The sequence below is a fragment of the Myotis lucifugus genome, unplaced genomic scaffold (genome assembly GCF_000147115.1).
Source record: "Myotis lucifugus unplaced genomic scaffold, Myoluc2.0 scaffold_1, whole genome shotgun sequence".
NCBI classification, from domain to species: Eukaryota; Metazoa; Chordata; class Mammalia; order Chiroptera; family Vespertilionidae; genus Myotis; species Myotis lucifugus.
The window spans coordinates 25,156,507-25,175,106 of NW_005871049.1; the positions used below are offsets into that span (position 1 = coordinate 25,156,507).

Here is an 18,600-nt window from a genome sequence, read left to right on the forward strand (position 1 = left end):
TACACACACACACACACACACACACACACACACACACACACATATACACACACTAGAGGCCCAGTGCCTGAAAATTCATGCACTGGAGGGGTGTCCCTCAGCCCGGCCTGCCCCCTCTCACAGTTCGGGAGCCCTCAGGGGCGGGAGGTGACCCGGCGATCAGGGAAGGTGACACCCCCATCACACCTCTGCTGCTGCCACTGTCGGCAGCACAAGCCTCGGCCGGCCCTGGTTACCTGAGCCTCGGGCGGCCCTGGTTACCTGAGCCTCGGGCGGCCCTGGGCGGCTGGGCAGCCACCATCCGAGACTTGCCTGCACTTCGGGCCTGAGGGTGGGCCTGTCCTTGCCGCGCGCCTGCTGACCTGGCAGGGCTGAGGGGACTGGGCGCTGCCATCTTGTGGCTGTGGGTGCTGCCATCTTTGAGGGCGGGGCAATCAATTAGTATATTCCCTCCTTATTGGCTGTGAGCGCCGCCATCTTTGAGGGCAGGGAAGTCAGTTAGCATATTTCCTCCTTATTGGCTGTGGGTGCTGCCATCTTTGAGTGTGGGGCAGTCAATTAGCATATTCTCTTTTTATTAGATAGGATTATTTATTTCTTTTATTTTTTTCTGGGTCATAATTTCCCATCCCAATTTAACTTCCTATTGTTTTTATAACCCTGTAATATGTGTGTATTAATATTTCAGCTTATTACCGTATACTTTCATTGACTGACTGTAAATCCTGTCAGGGTTGGTACCATATCTTACATCCCTTTTTTTACCTGCTGTACTGATCACACTGCTGCATTGCTTGCTGAAGACCATCATCAAAGTCAGGCTTGAGGGAAAAAGCTTAGGACAGTAGGAGTGCTCTTTGGCAATACCTACTGGGACCACTTAAAGAACTTAAAATGCTGACATTTTTATGTGACTGGAGAACACTATGTCTAGCTTTACAATGCAGAGCTACTCCTGCAAACAAAAATCGCCTCACGATTCCTTTACTACCTAAATCGAATTGCTTACCTGTGAGAGTAGTTACAAGTGGGCCAAAGAGTTTGCTTGGTTTAATAAGTCCAGAGAGTGTCACTATGCACAGTAATACAGTGTAATTCAAATGTCATTTGTGGGAGGTGATTTTTACTCTTAGTATTTAAAAAAAGGTAGATGTGGATTCATGAAGAGTGGCAAGAGACAACTCTAGGGAAGGAGACAAACATTAAACAAGTCATCAAAGCCATGACTGCTTAGAGGCTGGGAACCTTCAGGCAAACCTGGGGGCATTATTTCCTGACTGAGGGAAATTTGTGCCATTCCATCTGAAATATCTGACTGCTTGAAGGATGCTCAAGGGAAGGCCCTTTAAAATAGTCATATGTTTTTTTCACAGGTCAGGAAGCAATTCAGATTATTATTTAAGAGCAAAATTGGTGGTGAAGACAGGAGTAAAAGGGATCATGGGAAAAATCAATTAATTAAATGTTAAGGAATGTACTAATTACTGTATGTTGATATATTTATTCTGCATGTATCATAGTGTCTGAATATTATTAATACATCTCAAATGGTTTTCTAATAGAGTAAATTATTTTTGAAAAAAAGAATATTTTTGAAAATATTTTTCTGAGAAATGAGATCCCAGTATTAATGTATCCCATGCAGTCCTCATTTTGAGATTGTGCAAGAAATATTGAAGAATAATTTAAAAATTGGAATCTGAGGTTAATAACATCAAAGAGAACATAATAGTTCTAAATTCTTTATAACTAGGAAGAATGAATCTAAGAAATTTCATGAGTTTTAACAAAAATACTTTAATATTTATTTAAGAGTCCCAGGCAAAAATCAAAACACAAATATGGCTGTTAAACTCTTTTTATCAGAAATGCCCTGCATTTACATTACCCATGGTGTAGATACTTTCTTAATGTTATAATCCTCAACCTAAATGCCTAAAAGGGATGCTCTATATTATAATGATGATTCTCTTGACAAGGGGTTATTTTAAGCTTCTCTGATTCTATTTCATCTTCCAAAAACTAGTAGGATAGAGAAATCTGTGAGTAACCTTTGTTTCAGTGTGAATGGTGTGAACGATAGCATACTATTTGTAAGCTGGTATGGTAGCCTGTCATACATAGTTTCATGAACAGTGACAGAAGACACAAGATTCCTGGGTCAGAGATAAAGGATGGTTTATTGCTCATAGCAGTAGCCAGAGTTTAAGCTATTTCCTGGAGCCCAAAGTAAAGAGCACCAGGTAGTAACAGCACACACCATGAGTAAGTTACACGAGAGATCTGTGAGTTGAAGGATGCCAGTTCTATTGTATGGGCCATAAGTATGCCCATTCGTTGCACAAGAAGAAAGCATGTTCTTTATCAGACTGGATAGCAAGTAGTCCTGCCCTTTGCTCTGAATGAAGATACAGTCTCTGTTTTCTAAGGTTGTAAATGCACTTGCCCTAGCTCCAGAGGGAGACATTATTTTTATGTTCCAATGCTGTTTACTGTACAAACATTTTTGAACACATATTCCAGTGACTCTGCTCATGAGATGTGGAAACATGAGGGACCCATGGAAGACTGTCTCCCAAACACGTTGAGAGTACCACCGTTAACAGTTAATGGAGGGCGGAATTGCCACTAAATTTGCCAAAAGCCAAAACTAAATGCTGTGTGGGTTTCAAAGTTGATTTGGAAACTTAGAAAAGTTTTCATGATGATAGCTCCCTCCTACCTCTTTCCTGGTTAACTTTGTCCATTCAAGAACTTTAAGAGAAAAAAGAAGTTTTCTTGACCATTGAACAAGCTGCTTGCATGTTTATTCCTTCAAAACAGGGTATATTTTCTAATGGGTAAAATTAGCACGCTGTGGACTAAATCAGGATGTGTCTGAATTGTAAAATTGTTAAGATAAGGATCTACTACAGAAAATCATTTGATCCCTTTGAGAATGGATCTCAAAGTGATACAGTTACTGCAGATGTGTAAGATGGTATGCAAAAATGATGCTCCTGTATACCTTTTGACACTACTTTAAAACACTTTCATTAAAACTTTAAAAGTGGCTGTAATTCAGAAAATATACAGCTGCTTTCTGGTGAAGATTTGAAGTTTTGAAATGTTAAAAATATGATGCATTAGCATTCTCTTTACATCTATTTTTTTTTAAAAAATATGACAAAGTAGCCAAATAAAGTAAAAATTCATTTAGTAAATTAAAGTCAGGCTTGTCAGATTCCAGAAAACTCTATTTCTTAGGTGTGGGCAAATAAGATGTTCCCACCACCGGAATATGGATTTTTAAGTGACCCGAGTCACAGAGCCTCCTCATACCCAACTCAATAATTAAAAACAAAAATGACCTTGATAGTTGAAAAAATATATAGCTTGATTTGTTTCCCTGAAGAGTCCCCGATGCTTTTACTAATGCAAAAGCACCAGAATATTAAGACCTAGACAAATATTTTTTTTTACTGTTCATTTTCTTTTGATTGACTTCCAAAGAAAGCCTTCTTGTGTTTAAGTATACTTATATTTTCTCACCATGTCTCTGGGAAGTATAGTGCTGGATCATATCGGTTTGCTAGAAAAACAAACTATTAATTCACCCAAATCTACATTAATTAAGTGTGTTAAGCTAAGGCATAATCAAAATATAAAAGTGTGGTTGTTTTGAACAGATGAATTAAGTAAAAATACATTTACCTAATCATTAATATTAATGCATTGGCAAGCTAGCATTTGCATTCACTCCAATGTATAAATTAATTATAAGTTGTCTTGTATATCTTTTATTATTAAAATTCTATTGTGAATTCAGTTAGCAAAGCTCTGTATTATAGATGAAAGAAATATCCTGATTTATGAGCTTGACATTTAGCATGGTTAAGAGATAAAAAACTTTATAGTATATAAACTACAACTGAAAAGATAGGTATTGTTTTTAACTAATATAACTCACTGCTGATTGCTGGCATCAGTTCCCCTCTATTTAAACTGAGAGTTTTTGGAGAAAATTCTCTCTCTCTCTCTCTCTCTCTCTCTCTCTCTCTATATATATATATATATATATATATATATATATATATATATATATGATTAGAAAACTGAGAACCTAGGGAAACAAAATAAAACAAAACAAAAACAAGGCAAAGTTCTTTGGTAAAGGTCACACTGCTAGGTGTTGCTCAGCTAAGATTTGATTTCCTGTCTTCCAGAACAGTTCTCTTTTTCTTTAACACACTGCCCCCTAAATTAAGGCTTTTCTTTAAGTTCAGTTTTTATCAAGAAAAGGGTATGTTCAGACATTATTTCAACAAATATTTATTAAGTACCTACTACACACAAGGTACTGAGCAAAATAATTGAAATCGAGTCCTTAAATGCACATATCGATTTGCCTGTGATTATTAGTGAAGCAAACATCTCAAATGAATTGATTGAAAACACTTTTCAAGACCTTATTTAAATGTGCAACCAGGGGACAATGCTTCAGAGAGAGCCAGTGCAAAGTTTGCTTTATAGGCCCTAGACGACAGGAAAATAAATGGGGGTGACTAAGTATATTTGCTGGACTAGGCACTAGAAACACATGCTTAGTTACAACGTTGAAGTAACCGCCAGGTTGTCTGAAGGTGATTGCAAGTTTATCAGTTGTGTGGGCTGTCAATCACTATACTACCAATGAGTGGAAACATCCAACAGAAATGCTTTATTAAATATGCTGTTAGAAGTTTGCTTACCTATGCTATCAGAAATGCTGGCAATATGGTTTGTTTTCTCTTGAGGTAGGGGTCTCTTTTCTCTTTCTGGATGTTTTAATAGACTGTTTTTATAGAGTACATAGTTTTCCTCATACACATCTTCTGCATATTTTGTCAGATTTATACTTACGGATTTTATTTTGGGGAGGTTATGAAAATGGCATTGTGTTTACAATTTCAATTACAACTTGCTCATTGCTGGTATAAAGGAAATTTTATTTATTTCTGTATATTAACCTGTGTGCACATTTCTATGTGGACATACATTTTTAGCTCTCTTTCAGACTTGCTGTAAATCACATATTAGTTCTAGGAGTTATGTCAAATCTCTCAAATTTTTGACATAGTTGTCATCTGCAAGCAAAGACAGTTTTCTTTCTTTCTTTCCAATTTGCATATGTTTTATTTTATTTTCTTGCATTATTGCATTAGTTAATTCTTCTGATATGGTGTTGAACAGGAGTGGTCAGAGAAGATACCTTTGCCTTGTTTCTGATATTTGCACTAAGGCTTCTAGTTCTTTACCCTTAAGTGTAACGTTAGCTGTAGGTTTTTTTGTTTTGTTTGTTTTAGATGTTCTTTATTAAGGTGAGAAAGTTCTTTATTCCCAGTTTGGAGAGAGTTTTTGTCATAAATAGGTGTTGAATTTTGTCAAGTGCTTTTTCTGCATCTGTTGATATGATCATGTGATTTTTCTTTTTTAGCCTACAGATGTGATGGATTACATTTATTAAATTTTTTAATGTTGGATCAGTTTGCATAGGTGTTATAAATCCCACTTGTTCATGGTGCATAATTCTTTTTATACATTTTAAAATTCCATTTGCTAATATTTTATTGAGGATTTTTGCAACTATATTCACATGAGATATTGGTATTTAGTTTTCTTGTAATGTCTTTGGTTTTGATATTAGGGTAATGATGGCCTCATAGGATGATTTAGGAAGTATTTTTTCTGCTTCTATCTTCTAGAATAGATCATAAAGAACTGGTATAATTTCTTCCTCAAATGTTTGGTAGAATTTACCAGTGAACCCATCTGGGTGGGCGTGGGACTTTTTGTTTTAATTATTGATAACATTTCATTAACATACATAGATCTATTCATATTGTCTATTTCTTTTCATGTATTGGTAGATTGTGTATTTCAAGGAATTTGTATATATCATCTAAATTATTTAATGTGTAGGCATAGAGTTATTTATAGTATTTCTTTATCATTTTTTATGTCTATGAGATCTTTCAATCATTTAAAAATTTTTTTTTATTTTGATAAATGTCTTAATGACCTCAGTTATTTGAATTTTTTAAAAAGATTTATAAGTTAAATTAAAGTCAGTCATTGTAAGAGCCAAATAATATAAAATTTCAAAAGAATACAGTTCTATTTTCTAGCTCAATTTACATAGTTTCTCAGCATATTTTATCAGTTAAATTTCTATAAATCTTCCATAAAGACCTCAAAAAAGCAAGTGTTCTGATAATACTACTAATAAACAATACTAAAACAAATAAACACAAAATATAACAACATACATATTAAAAATACATATTTTGAAGTATTATAAACATTTTTCTTAGTTGTGGGAAGGTTTAGGAAACTTTTGAGGGGAATTACCTATCTCATATTTTATTTTTCTGTATTGTGTGTTCACCACCCCAAGTCACATCTCTTTCCATCACCATTTATTCGCTCTATACCCTACTCCACTTCTCCTCACCCTGCTCTTCCCAGCAATCACATACTGTTGTCAATGTCCATGAGCATTTTTCTCTCTTTTTTTTCTTTTTGCTCAATCCCGCCACCCCACCCCCACCCATCCTTCCAATGCCCAGCCCTGACAGCTGTCAGCCTGCTCTCTCTGAGTCTGTGCCTATTTTGCTTGTTAGTTCATTTTGTTATTGTGTCTCTCAATAGTTTATTCCCTATTATTAGTGACTAGTATGCCTCCATATGAATATACCACATTATTTAGCTTTGTTTTTAATCCATATTTCTATGGATAGAAACCTGTTGAAACTTTCATAAATAAAGCTGCTATGAACATACTTGCATACTTGTTTAAGACTTTTTTTGGAGGGAGGGGTATATATTCTCATTTCCTATGGGTCAATAACTAGCAGCAGTATTCTTAAATAAGAAATTACCAGAACTTTTTTCTGAATTAGGTATATAATTTTATCTTCCCAGCAGTAATGCATGAAATATACAGTTATTTCCCATTTTTGTAATATTTTCTGTTCTCTATGTTTTTAATTTTAGCCATTCTGAAGGTTGGTATCCAATATAGTGTTTATTTGAATTTCCTTGATGATCATTGTATACTGATCATTCACAAATTTTGTTTTGTGAATTATCTGTTCAAATATTTTGCCCAGTATTTGTAATATATTTTTAAAAGATGGAATGCTTCAGGAATTTGTGTGTCATCCTTGTGCAGGGGTCATGCTAATCTTCTCTGTATCATTCCAATATTAGTATATGTGCTGCCGAAGCGAGTACTATTGTAATTTTTTTATTCAGTTGTTTAAGTGCATTATTTTTCATAGGTGCTTCAGAGAAATATAATTATTTATGAAAATATTTATGTCATTGTAAAATTTCAAACAAGATAGAGCTACTGTTAGCCTCTGATGAGATTTTGTAAAAAAACATCATGAAGACAATAAAAGAAGTCCACATTTGGGCAAAAGTTTGAATGTTTAAATAGTAATTAAAAGGTATAACTTCTAATAGAATTTAGATATGACTAAAATAATGCTATATTTTATTATAATATATCTGAAGATATATATGTATGTATATTTATATATTATATGTTTCTATCATGTATATATTTAGAACTAATATATTTTATTCTAAAACATCATATTTATTTTACTGATGTTTCATTGTTAAAAATAGGCATTCATCTATAGCAATTAGTTTGCGCTGCTAAAGTTAATCAGTCACACCCAATTTAAGGTCTAAAACAGTATTTCCCTAGTATATCATCTCTATAACTCACTTCTTTCAGAGGATTAATGATATGCAAACCAGAAATGGCAGAAATAACATTGAAAAGAAGGAATTAAGACTTCAGTTAGGAAAGGAAAGAGCGAAATAACATACAACTATTGTAGTGAAAGAAATTATCTTGTATTACTGCATTGTATTAGAGTTTTAATAAGTCTTTAAAATAAAGTCCTATTTCATTTTTAAAAACTAAGAAAATAAAAGAGATTCATTCTACTAAGTTCTACATTTCTGTTGGTATGGTAGGTATGTGGCAAGTGTTAATATAGTTTCAACAAAATACTATTTTCTCTACCAATTCCATTTTAATTAAATTGTGTTAGTTTTTTATATTTGTACTAGAGGCCTGCTGCACGAAATTTGTGCACGGGTAGGGTCCCTAGGTCTGGCCAGAAATCAGGCCTGATCGGGGCCTTCCTTCATTCTGCGCTGCCCCCTGGTGGTAAGCACAGATCATAGCGAGCAATAGAACTCCCAATCTCCTGGTCGTACTCCCATGGGAACACTTTGCATGTTACCCTTTTATATATATAGATTTTCTTTTGGATTTATAGATACTTAAGAGATATATGTGAATAAATTTTACAACTCTTACTAAGCTTGTTATATTTAAACAATATTATATTGAAAAGAATTTAAGGCTACTGTGCTTGTTCACAGAACTATTTCTTTCCTACAAATGAGGAACATACATTAGTCAAATATTGAAGATCCTAACAGAGTACTAGTATGCAGGCATCTGTGAGTTACTGCTCCAGATTACTAGTTTCTATTCTATTTTATTCTTAGCTTTAAGGTTACTAGTACATGGGTATAACAATGACAACAAAAAATAATAATATAAGAAAATGGAAGGCAAGCAGAAAGTTAAGCAAAAAACATTTTGATTCTACTCCCACTTCACCTAGAGCATCTCTGATTTATTTTTGATATATTTTGATTCATAAAATGTGTTGTTTGAATAAAATATTTCTGCTGCTTAGTAAAAATTAAATTATGGGACTGAGTGGTCTCAATTACCTAGTAATTTTGAGAATTATGATTTCAAATGGTTTAGCTAGTTTCAAAAATCAAATTTATCCTGAAAGGAAAAAGAGTAGCTAAAACTAAATATATATTTTAAGCATCAAGGATAAATAAGACACTTCTCTAGGAGATGAATTAAATATTTTAGAAGTATAATTGCATTTACTTATACATTTGTTACAAAAGCATTAGTGAAAGTTAAAGTTAAAATGTATCTTATCTGTCTATATGTCTAATACCTTCATTTTGCTAATAAAAATGTAGGTCCTAATTGTTATGTGCCCAAGTTTCAAAATCAAGTAATAATAGATTTTGGAATAAAATTCTGGTTTCCTAATAAAGAGTAGATGGGGCCTAACACATTAATATCTTTTCTGATATATTTGTTTAAAGAACTCTATCATAGGACTTATATATGTAGGATAGATAGGTATTATATGTAGAAATATTTCCATCACAAGTATATTTCTACCAAGTCTACTGGATTTACAACTCCTATATAGAAACTTTTCTTCAATACTTAATATTCCAAATAGCTATATGTTTTCCCCGAAACACAATACCTTTGAAATTCTCACTGTGAAATCCCAGCCATTATTTAAGTCCTTTACTGTATAATAAAATGCACCTCCTTTAAAACATAAATAAATTTTTTTATGCTATACTTCAGAACCTATTGTTGTGTTCAATGTTCCTCTCTTTGGTAACTGTTCCTCAAAATCTTATAATTTTTGTCCTTTTGAAGGTTATAATAAAGTCTCTTATTCACCACAGAGAAGTCTATATTCATTGCCCCTGAGAACATTATTTCTCTGAAATGTTCTGCTGAAAATGGATTCTAATGACCAAGTCATTTGGAGAAAACTGCCTATTATGCTTTTGTGGAAATCCACAATGCACAAAAGTATATTAAAGCCTGAGAAATATTCTAAACTTTGCTTAACCTAGAATTTCCCAACTAAATGGACTGTTGAAATTTTTGAATACCTTCTGATGTTCTGGGAAACACAATTCGGGGAACTCTGCTCTAGTGGCTTTTAGAATTATTTCTGCTACACACACCAGAGGACTTGGGATTCTCTTGAAGCTAACAATGTTAAAGTTGAAGGTGGCAGAAATGTGTTGTTTTATTACTCTGCAATATCCTATTACACAAAAATAACAATTGGTTATGAATTCCACTATTGATAGATATTTGAATTGTTTTCATTTGGGGGTTATTGTGACTTTCTTGTGCATGCCTTTTATTAGACATGTACATTCATTTCTCTTGGAGTATAATTGTGAGGTCATAGGGCTGCCATATATTTAACTTTAATATGTAATTTCAAAGTGTTTGTGCCAGCATATCTGTTTTTATAAAATATTTCAGAGTTGCTTTTAGGAATTATTTTAATTCCAGATCTTCCTTTTGTCTACATTGATGGAAAGAAATGAGATGTGAGCAGATGATATATTATTACTGCTGCTGACAAATGTTGAGTAGAATAATTACAGTATGATTAAATGACTGAATATTTATCTTTCAATGAAAAAATACTACAATTGAGGCTCCAAAATTTCTTACTAAGTCCCTTTGTGAAAGTATAATACAATGGAAATTAATATGCAATATCTGACTCAGAAAAAGTCACTCTTCAATTATGAATTTACTCTAATGATGAACAAATCCCATAACTTTATAGTTTAAGATTTTCTGGAGACATATTCCTCTTTTGACATGTAAGGAAACAGTGACTATCAATTTAAACTTCACATAGACTTTGTACCTATTATAAAAAATAATTATTTATAATAATCTATAATAATAAAAGCATAATATGCTAATTAGACTGGACAGCCCAAACAACCTTCTGGATGTCCTTCCGGATGGCCTTCTGGACGAAGCTGGGGCTGTGAGGGCCGAGCCCCTTGCATGAATTTCGTGCATCGGGCCTCTAGTTTAATATAAAAGTCTCTTAGGTATGGTATTACATAATTGTAGTCTTTAAGATAGGACATTGAAGCAGCCTCTATCCTCAGACCCTACTAGGATTAAATTCAACATTTTCTTTTTGTAATGTTTGCTGATAATTAGCAAAACAAGATTTTACTATAGAAAACATTTCTCTGAAAGATGGCCTGCCACTGGAAAGCATGATACTTTATCTAAGAGAAGTTTGGGATTTTTGAACTGGCATTTTGAATGACCTAGTAGTTTTAGTCTAGTCCAAATTTTCCAGAAGTGAAGAATTAGCTGAACATAATAAAGCAATGACAAAATCAACAAAATAAATAAATAAATAAATAAAAGCACTGCCATACTTCAGTGGTTTTCTTTTTTTAAAATATGCTTTTATTGATTTCAGAGAGAGGAAGAGAGAGGGAGAGAGGTAGAAATATCAATGATGAGAATCATTAGTTAGTTTCATCCTGCATGCCCCCTACTGGGGATCAAGCCATAACTCAGGCATGTGCCCTGACAGGAAATCAAACCATGACCTCCTGGTTCATGGCTAGATGCTCAACCACTGAGGCACACTGACAGGGTTGGTGGTTTTCATTTGTATTAATTGGAACACCAAAGTCTTATGTTACTGCCATGTTTTCCCACCTGCACTTCTAGTGCCTTCCAGTGTTGAGTGCTACTTAATATTCAACTTGTGAATATCTTATTTTTCTAATAATGTTATTATTATTAACTAGTAGCCCGGTGCACGAAATTTGTGCACATTAAAAGGGAATTAATTGCCCTAACCGGTTTGGCTCAGTGGATAGAGCATCGGCCTGCGGACTCAAGGGTCCCAGGTTCGATTCTGGTCAAGGGCATGTACCTTGGTGGTGGGCACATCCCCAGTGGGGAGTGTGCAGGAGGCAGCTGATCGATGTTCTCTCTCATCGATGTTTCTCTCTATCTCTCTCCCTTCCTCTCTGTAAAAAATAAATAAAATATATATATATATTTTAAAAGGGAATTAATTAGCAGAGATATTTTAATATTGCTATTTGCCCTTTCTCTATAATAGAAGTGTGAGAGATGAAAGGGAATTAGTAAAATGTATATGAAAATAATATATAAATTTATTAATAAATAAACAGTAACAAAAGGATATAACAACAACATAGGCATGATATAAAAATAACAAAAACATGATATAAAAACAACAGTGATGCAAACAATGACTAGTAAAGTGATTAAACTTATTCTAATATCTCCCTGTACACCACATTAAGAGTGAAAACACTTTCAGAGTGCTTGACTAATTTTCCTTGTAATGAAGTACTTAGAACTTTAACTGTAACATCACATGCTCTTCAAACTCAAGAGAAAGCAATATATAACTGACCATGTGCAAAAACGGGTTCAGGTAGGAATATGCCTACTTTGTCTAGAGTTTGTCCTTGTGATTTATCAATAGTCATCACAAATGCTGGCATCATGGGAAACCGTTGTCGAATCAAATTAAATGGGAGGCCAGTGTCAGATGGGGACAAATTAATTTTTGGAATCAGAACAGCCTCTCCCTCTGCAGATCCTGTTAATACTTCAGCTTCAATAATGTTAGGTCATAATCTTCTGATAATAAATCTGGTACCATTACAAAGACCCCATTTACTATTGAGATTTCTCAATAGCATGATGATTGCACACACTTTCAATTTTAATTTATGACACTGCATTCCAGAAGGAGTAATACTATAAAGAAATTCTATGGGAAAATTTTCTTTTTCAGCATCATCTGAGGAATCAATGGAATCATCAAACATATTCTCTCCTCCCTGCTGTCAGGGGCCAGGGCGCAGGTGAATAGGATTGCTAGCTGGCAGGCCCCTGACAGCAAACTGGCCACCTATTGATTCTGTGAGGAAAGGGGCTCCCTCCTCCCTCCTGTCAGGGTCCGGGGTGCAGGAGAATGGGATTCCTGGTTGGCAGACCACTGACAGCAAGCTATCCAACAGCGGATTCTTTGAGGAATGGGGCTCCCTCCTTTCTACTGTCAGGGTCTGGTTTGAAGGTCGGCCATGCCCCCTGTTCGGCCAGACCCAGAGTTCTACCACGCCGTGGCCTCCGCCTCAGCAACCCAGGATTGACTGCTTGCTGGGTGCTCCTGGTGCTCTGAGGGTGGGTTCTTCCCTCAGGCCACACGGGAAACAGCTGGGGAGGGCATAGCCCTTGGCAAAACGACCCAGGATTCAGTGGGTCCACGCTCTGAGGGTGGGTTCCTGCCTCAAACCCTGCCCTTGCCAGAAACAGCTCTGGGATACAGCTCGGGGGAGGGCACAGCCGTTGCCAAAACAACCCCTGCAGGACTGACTTCCTTCCGCTTGGTCGCGGTGCAGGGGTTCAGGCCGTGATGATCACCACCCATGGTTTTTATATAAGTAGATTGTAGAGACTTGCTAAACCTAGATGTTTACTAAAATTATCTGAGCTACAAGGTATAGACCCCTATGCTTCTGGAAGACATAGGTTTACCTATTTTTTGAATTATGTGCCAAGTGCTAGTATCACCAAATTTCTAAATGAAGCTAATGTAGCTTCTTTTTTCCTTTTCAAACTGTAGGAAAATGATAGTCTTAATCAGTATGGGCTGCTATAATAGATGCCATAGATCGGTTGATTTAAGTCATAACCATTTATTTATCACACTTTGAAGGCTGGGAAGTCAAACATCAAGGTGCCAGTAGATCTGATGTCTGATGAGAGCACTCTCACTGGTCCGTAGATGGCAATATTCCTGTTATTTCACCACATGTTCAAGGGACAAAGAGGACAGTAGCTCTCCCAGTTTTTTTCTTATAAGGGCACTGATCCCATTTATGGGACTCCATTCTCATGACCTCATTACCCACCAAACACTGCACCTCCAAATGACTAGACTATCTACATGTTATTAGCTGAGATTAGTCATCAACATATGAATATTGAGGGACACAAACATTCAGTCCATAACAAGAATTTCAAAATTACTTACTTCCATCACTATTTTATTGCTGTTATTAGTAATGTAAACCAGGAAAAATGATTTCTAGCAAAGAAAATGATCATCTATTGGGAATTTTACCTATTACTTGCCACAAAGGATAACAACTACTACTGAGTTTCAACACAAAACTCATATTTAGTGTCTTCATGGTGAAACATTGCATAAACCTGCAGAAAAAATATTTTGTATTTGTCAGATTTGTTTCTTTTTAAAGATTTAAGAATACTTCAAGAATTATAGCTGTATACTGACTCTAAGGGCCTCTAAAACAGTGGTTATAAATCTTGACAGATTGCCAGGCCAGAGCGGCTCAATTGGTTGAACATCATCCTGTGCACCGAAAGGTTGCCGGTTCAATTCCTGGTCTGGGCACATACCTGAATTTCAGGTTTGAGCCCCCAGTCTGGGGCATGAATGGAAGGCAGCCAATCAATGTTTCTCTCTCTCTCCCTCTCTCTCTCTCTTTCTCCATATGTCCTCGGGTGAGAATTAAAAAAATTAAATCTTGACAGATTTTCAGAATCATCAGGGAGCATATAAAATTGCAGATGTCTGGTCCATTTCCTTAAAAAATTAAATTAGAGCTTTTGGTTCCTGTATGAACTAAAGTTCAGTTTAAAAAGCACAAATATATGTTTAACTTAGAAATTATATGTAATAAGATTATATGAAGAGATAATGTAGAATTATCAAATATGTATATAATTTTTAATACTTTAAAATTTTACAATGTATGCATAAAATATACATATATTTGAATAAAATAGACATATATGTATGATATACATATATAAAGTTACATAAGTATAAGGTATGCATATACGTATAAAGTATATATATTTTTCCATGAAATATATATAATTTGAATATCCTATCTAATAAAGAGGGAATATGCTAATTACCCTCATGATGTCACAAAGATGGTGGCGCCCACAGCCAATAAGGAGGGAATATGCTAATTGACTGCCCCACCCTCAAAGATGGCAGTGCTCATAGCCAATAAGGAGGGGATATGCTAATTTACTGTCCCACCTTCAAAAATGGTGGCACCCACAGCCAATAAGGAGGGAATATGCTAATTGACTGCTCCACCCTCAAAGATGGCGGCACCCACAGCCAATAAAGAGGAAATATGCTAATTGACTGCCACGCCCTCAAAGATGGCGGCGCCCACAGCCACAAGATAGCTGGCAGGGGAGGGCAGTTGTGGGCGATCAGGCCAGCAGGGGTGGGCAGTTAGGGGCGATCAGGCCAGCAGGGGAGGGCAGTTGGGGGCAACCAGGCCTGCAGGGGAGGGAAGTTAGGGGCGACCAGGCCGGCAGGGAAGGGCAGTTGGGGGTGATTGGGCCAGCAGGGGAGGGCAGTTGGGGGCAATCAGGCCGGCAGGGGAGGGAAGTTAGGGGCGACCAGGCCGGCAGGGAAGGGCAGTTGGGGGTGATTGGGCCAGCAGGGGAGGGCAGTTGGGGGCAATCAGGCCGGCAGGGGAGGGCAGTTGGGGGTGATCGGGCCGGCAGGGGAGTGGTTAGGTATCGATCAGTTTGGCAGGGGAGTGGTTAGCGGGTGATCAGGCTGGCAGGCAGAAACGGTTAGGGGGAATCAGGCAGGCAGGCAGGTGAGCAGTTGGGAGCCAGTAGTCCTGGATTGTGAGAGGGATGTCCGACTGCCCGTTTAGTCAGACATCCAGCAGTCAGACATCCCCTGAGGGGTCTCAGATTGGAGAGGGTGCAGGCTGGGCTGAAGGACACCCCCCCTCCAGTGCACGAATTTCATGCATTGGGCCTCTAATAACTAATAAAGAAAATGGTTCCATATAAAGGGAAACTCACTTTAGTAACTATTTGATTGCAAATGTTGAAAGGTCAAAGAAAATAATAATGCAGCAACAGTAAGCAGATATAATGTAAATGTGTGATGCATAGGATGGGCGGTTGACTATAATATGCCCATGATATTAGCAGAGGAAAATTAAATTTAAAATCTGTGAAGCCACAGACAGGGTCTGGGAGAATGAACTCCAAACAAATAAGAACAGAATTTCTAGAGGGAATATTTGAATTATCCCTTTAAATTGCAGGTTGGCTGGGGAAAGATGCATATAAACTTTTAATGACAACTTATGGTGAAAGAAATCCCAGAAGGAGGCAACACCTTTGTTCAGGACAGATTGGTCCTGTTCATAATTAAGAAAATATATTTGCTTTTAACCATTACTGATAGTAGTTTAAGATTATTAAGCAGGATGCCTATCTCCCAATTAAATCTCCAATATTAATTTGCCTTTAAAATCTCCCAATATTAATGTACCTTTATTTAAGTATGTATTAGTGCAGAGATTTCAACAGCAGATAGATAGCCCTTATACATTCAAAGAGATAGGTAATTTGTCAAGCAAAAATTGAAGCAACTGCAGGGTGCAATGGAAATGCATAGAATGGTCATTGAACCTGGTTTTGGCAGTGGGGTAAGTGAAGAAACCACTTAGTGGAAATTCAGAAGAAAAATGTTGGCGTTACTTGGTAAAAAGAAGGGGGAAATGTGTTCTATGCAGGAGAAAAGATAACGGTATTAAAACGAGTTTAATTTTCAAAGATTAAATGTTTTTAACATGTAGGAAAATGGGCAGAGGCAGTGACTCAGTTTAAAGAGATGCAAAGCATGGAGGTAATGGGAAAGTACTGTGAATAATAGTAAAACCTTTGAATATTGTCCTAGGCTTGAGAAGTCAATGAAAGGGGCTTAAGAAGAAGACATAATAAAATGTTGGTAATTTAATATACCTTAAAGGTTAATAAAATATTTTGATAATTTTTTATAAAACATCATTTTGTAGAGCATTTTTTTATGAGACTTTATTTTAGTTCATCATACTTTGGAAAGGATGGTTGTTGTGAACAGTAATCTGAGGCTCACATTGCACTGTTGTCTGGTTAGAAGCTTAATGGGCTTGAAAGTTAGCAGTAATACTACAAACCCATTTCCTTAAGGCTATGGTTCAGAAAGTGTGATTGGAGAATTAACCCATCAACATCCCATGGGAATTTTTTAGAAATGTGAATTCTCAGGTCCCACCCAAATCAACTAATTGGCCTTTTTAAAAAAATATATCTTTTCTTGATTTCAGAGAGGAAGAGGAGAGATAGAAACATCAATGATGAGACTCATTGATCTGCTGCCTCCTCCACGCCCCTACAGGGGATGGAGCCCGCAACCTAGGCATGTGCCCTTGACCAGAATTGAACCTGAGACCCTTCAGTCCACAGGCTGATGCTCTATCCACTGAGCTAATCCGACTAGGACTAATTGGCCTTTTTGATACTTCTGACTCATGATAACGTTTAAGAACTGTTGCCTTAAAGGAAAAGCATGCTTCAAAATATTTCAGTCTTCCTCACTTAAAGATTTTAACATAAAAAGTAATTCTTCTTGTCTGGCTGGTGTAGTTCAGTTGGTTGAGCTTTCTCTTATGCACCCTGAGGTTTCCAGTTCTATTCCAAGTCAGGGCACGTGCCAGGGTTGCGGGCTTGATTCCCAGTACAGGGCATGCAGGAGACAGCCGATAGATATTTCTCTCTCATGGATGTTTCTATAGCTCTCTCTCTCTACCTCACACTCCCTCTCTCTGAAATAAATAAAAAGAAAAAACAATTCCCCTTTTACGACCAAATTAAATCAAAATTTCAAAATATAAGTATCCATTCATTTAAATAATAATTGTTCCTTCTCTTTAGATGTTACAGTATGTTTTGTGTTTTGATATATTAAAAATCATCTAGTTTGCTGGATAATCATTCTTTTATTATTAAATATTTTCACACATGCCTGTTAAATAGTCTTTCAATTTAGAGTAAGTTACTCTGAATAACTTGCAACCACCATAAGTGGATAAAACTCTTCATTGCAGCTTTGAAAACATGCTGTTTTGAACTAAAATCTATGTCCTTGAAGCTTTCAATTACTGTTGCTCATTCTGCTCTGTGGATTGTATATAACACTAGAGGCCCAGCGCGCACAAAATCGTGTGTGAGTAGCTCGCTTCCACTTGCCTCATCCATCGCCGCTTGTAGCTCGCTGCTCAGTCCTCTGCTGCTCATAGCCCTCCACCTCTCATAGCTCTCTGCCACTAGTAGCTCCTGCCCGCCCCACCCGCCACAAGAGCCCCTGCCGGTTTGGTCCTGATGGCGCTATGGCGTCATGGCCACGGGCCTTTTATGTAAGAGATAGCTAAGATTCTTTCCACAGAGAAACCCTGGAAATATTTGAACATGGCTATCAGATTCCCCCAAATGCTCTGTTCCTCAAGCTGAAAATCTCTAGTTTTATTAACCATTATTTATATGACTTGGCTTCAAGTGCTCTGCCTCCGTACTTCATTGAATGCAGTCTACTTTACTCCTTAACTGTGAATTGAGATGATGCCTGGGATACAACCCAGTTCTCTAGGTGTGATCTTCCCCCAAGTCAACTCAAACTTCCTTCTGGATATGACATTTGTATCAAAGTCCTTAACTTATTAATAATACATTAGTTGTTCCTTTTCTCTTGTTTTCAGTCTTATTAAAGATGACTCTTATTAGGTACTCTGGAATCAACAATCTAGAGTCAGATTATGTGTTTTTGTTTTTTTCTGGGTTCTTTTTTGGGGAAGCAGGATGGAGATGTTGTTCTTTCCTACCTTGTTAAGTCAGGCAATTTTCTTATGAATTTGACAGACTCTGTGTATTGAGAGTTAAACCAGTATCTTACTGTTTTTTGTTTGTTTGTTTTTGTTGTTGGTGTTATTTAGTAGTATTATATTGTGTGCATTCACTCATTTCTTTATGTATTTTTGATTTTTTAATTG

The 18,600-nt window shown here is 36.4% G+C and overlaps 1 protein-coding gene and 1 non-coding gene across 4 annotated transcripts in view; one reads left to right on the forward strand and one right to left on the reverse strand.

The window, feature by feature from the left end:
* The window catches only part of FSTL5 (follistatin like 5), a 579,511-nt gene that overhangs the window by 54,634 nt on the left and 506,277 nt on the right, over positions 1–18,600 (forward strand). The window lies entirely within an intron of this gene.
* Positions 7,148–7,254, reverse strand: LOC111826584. Its single transcript, XR_002829944.1, has one exon. It is a non-coding gene; the product is annotated as a U6 spliceosomal RNA (small nuclear RNA).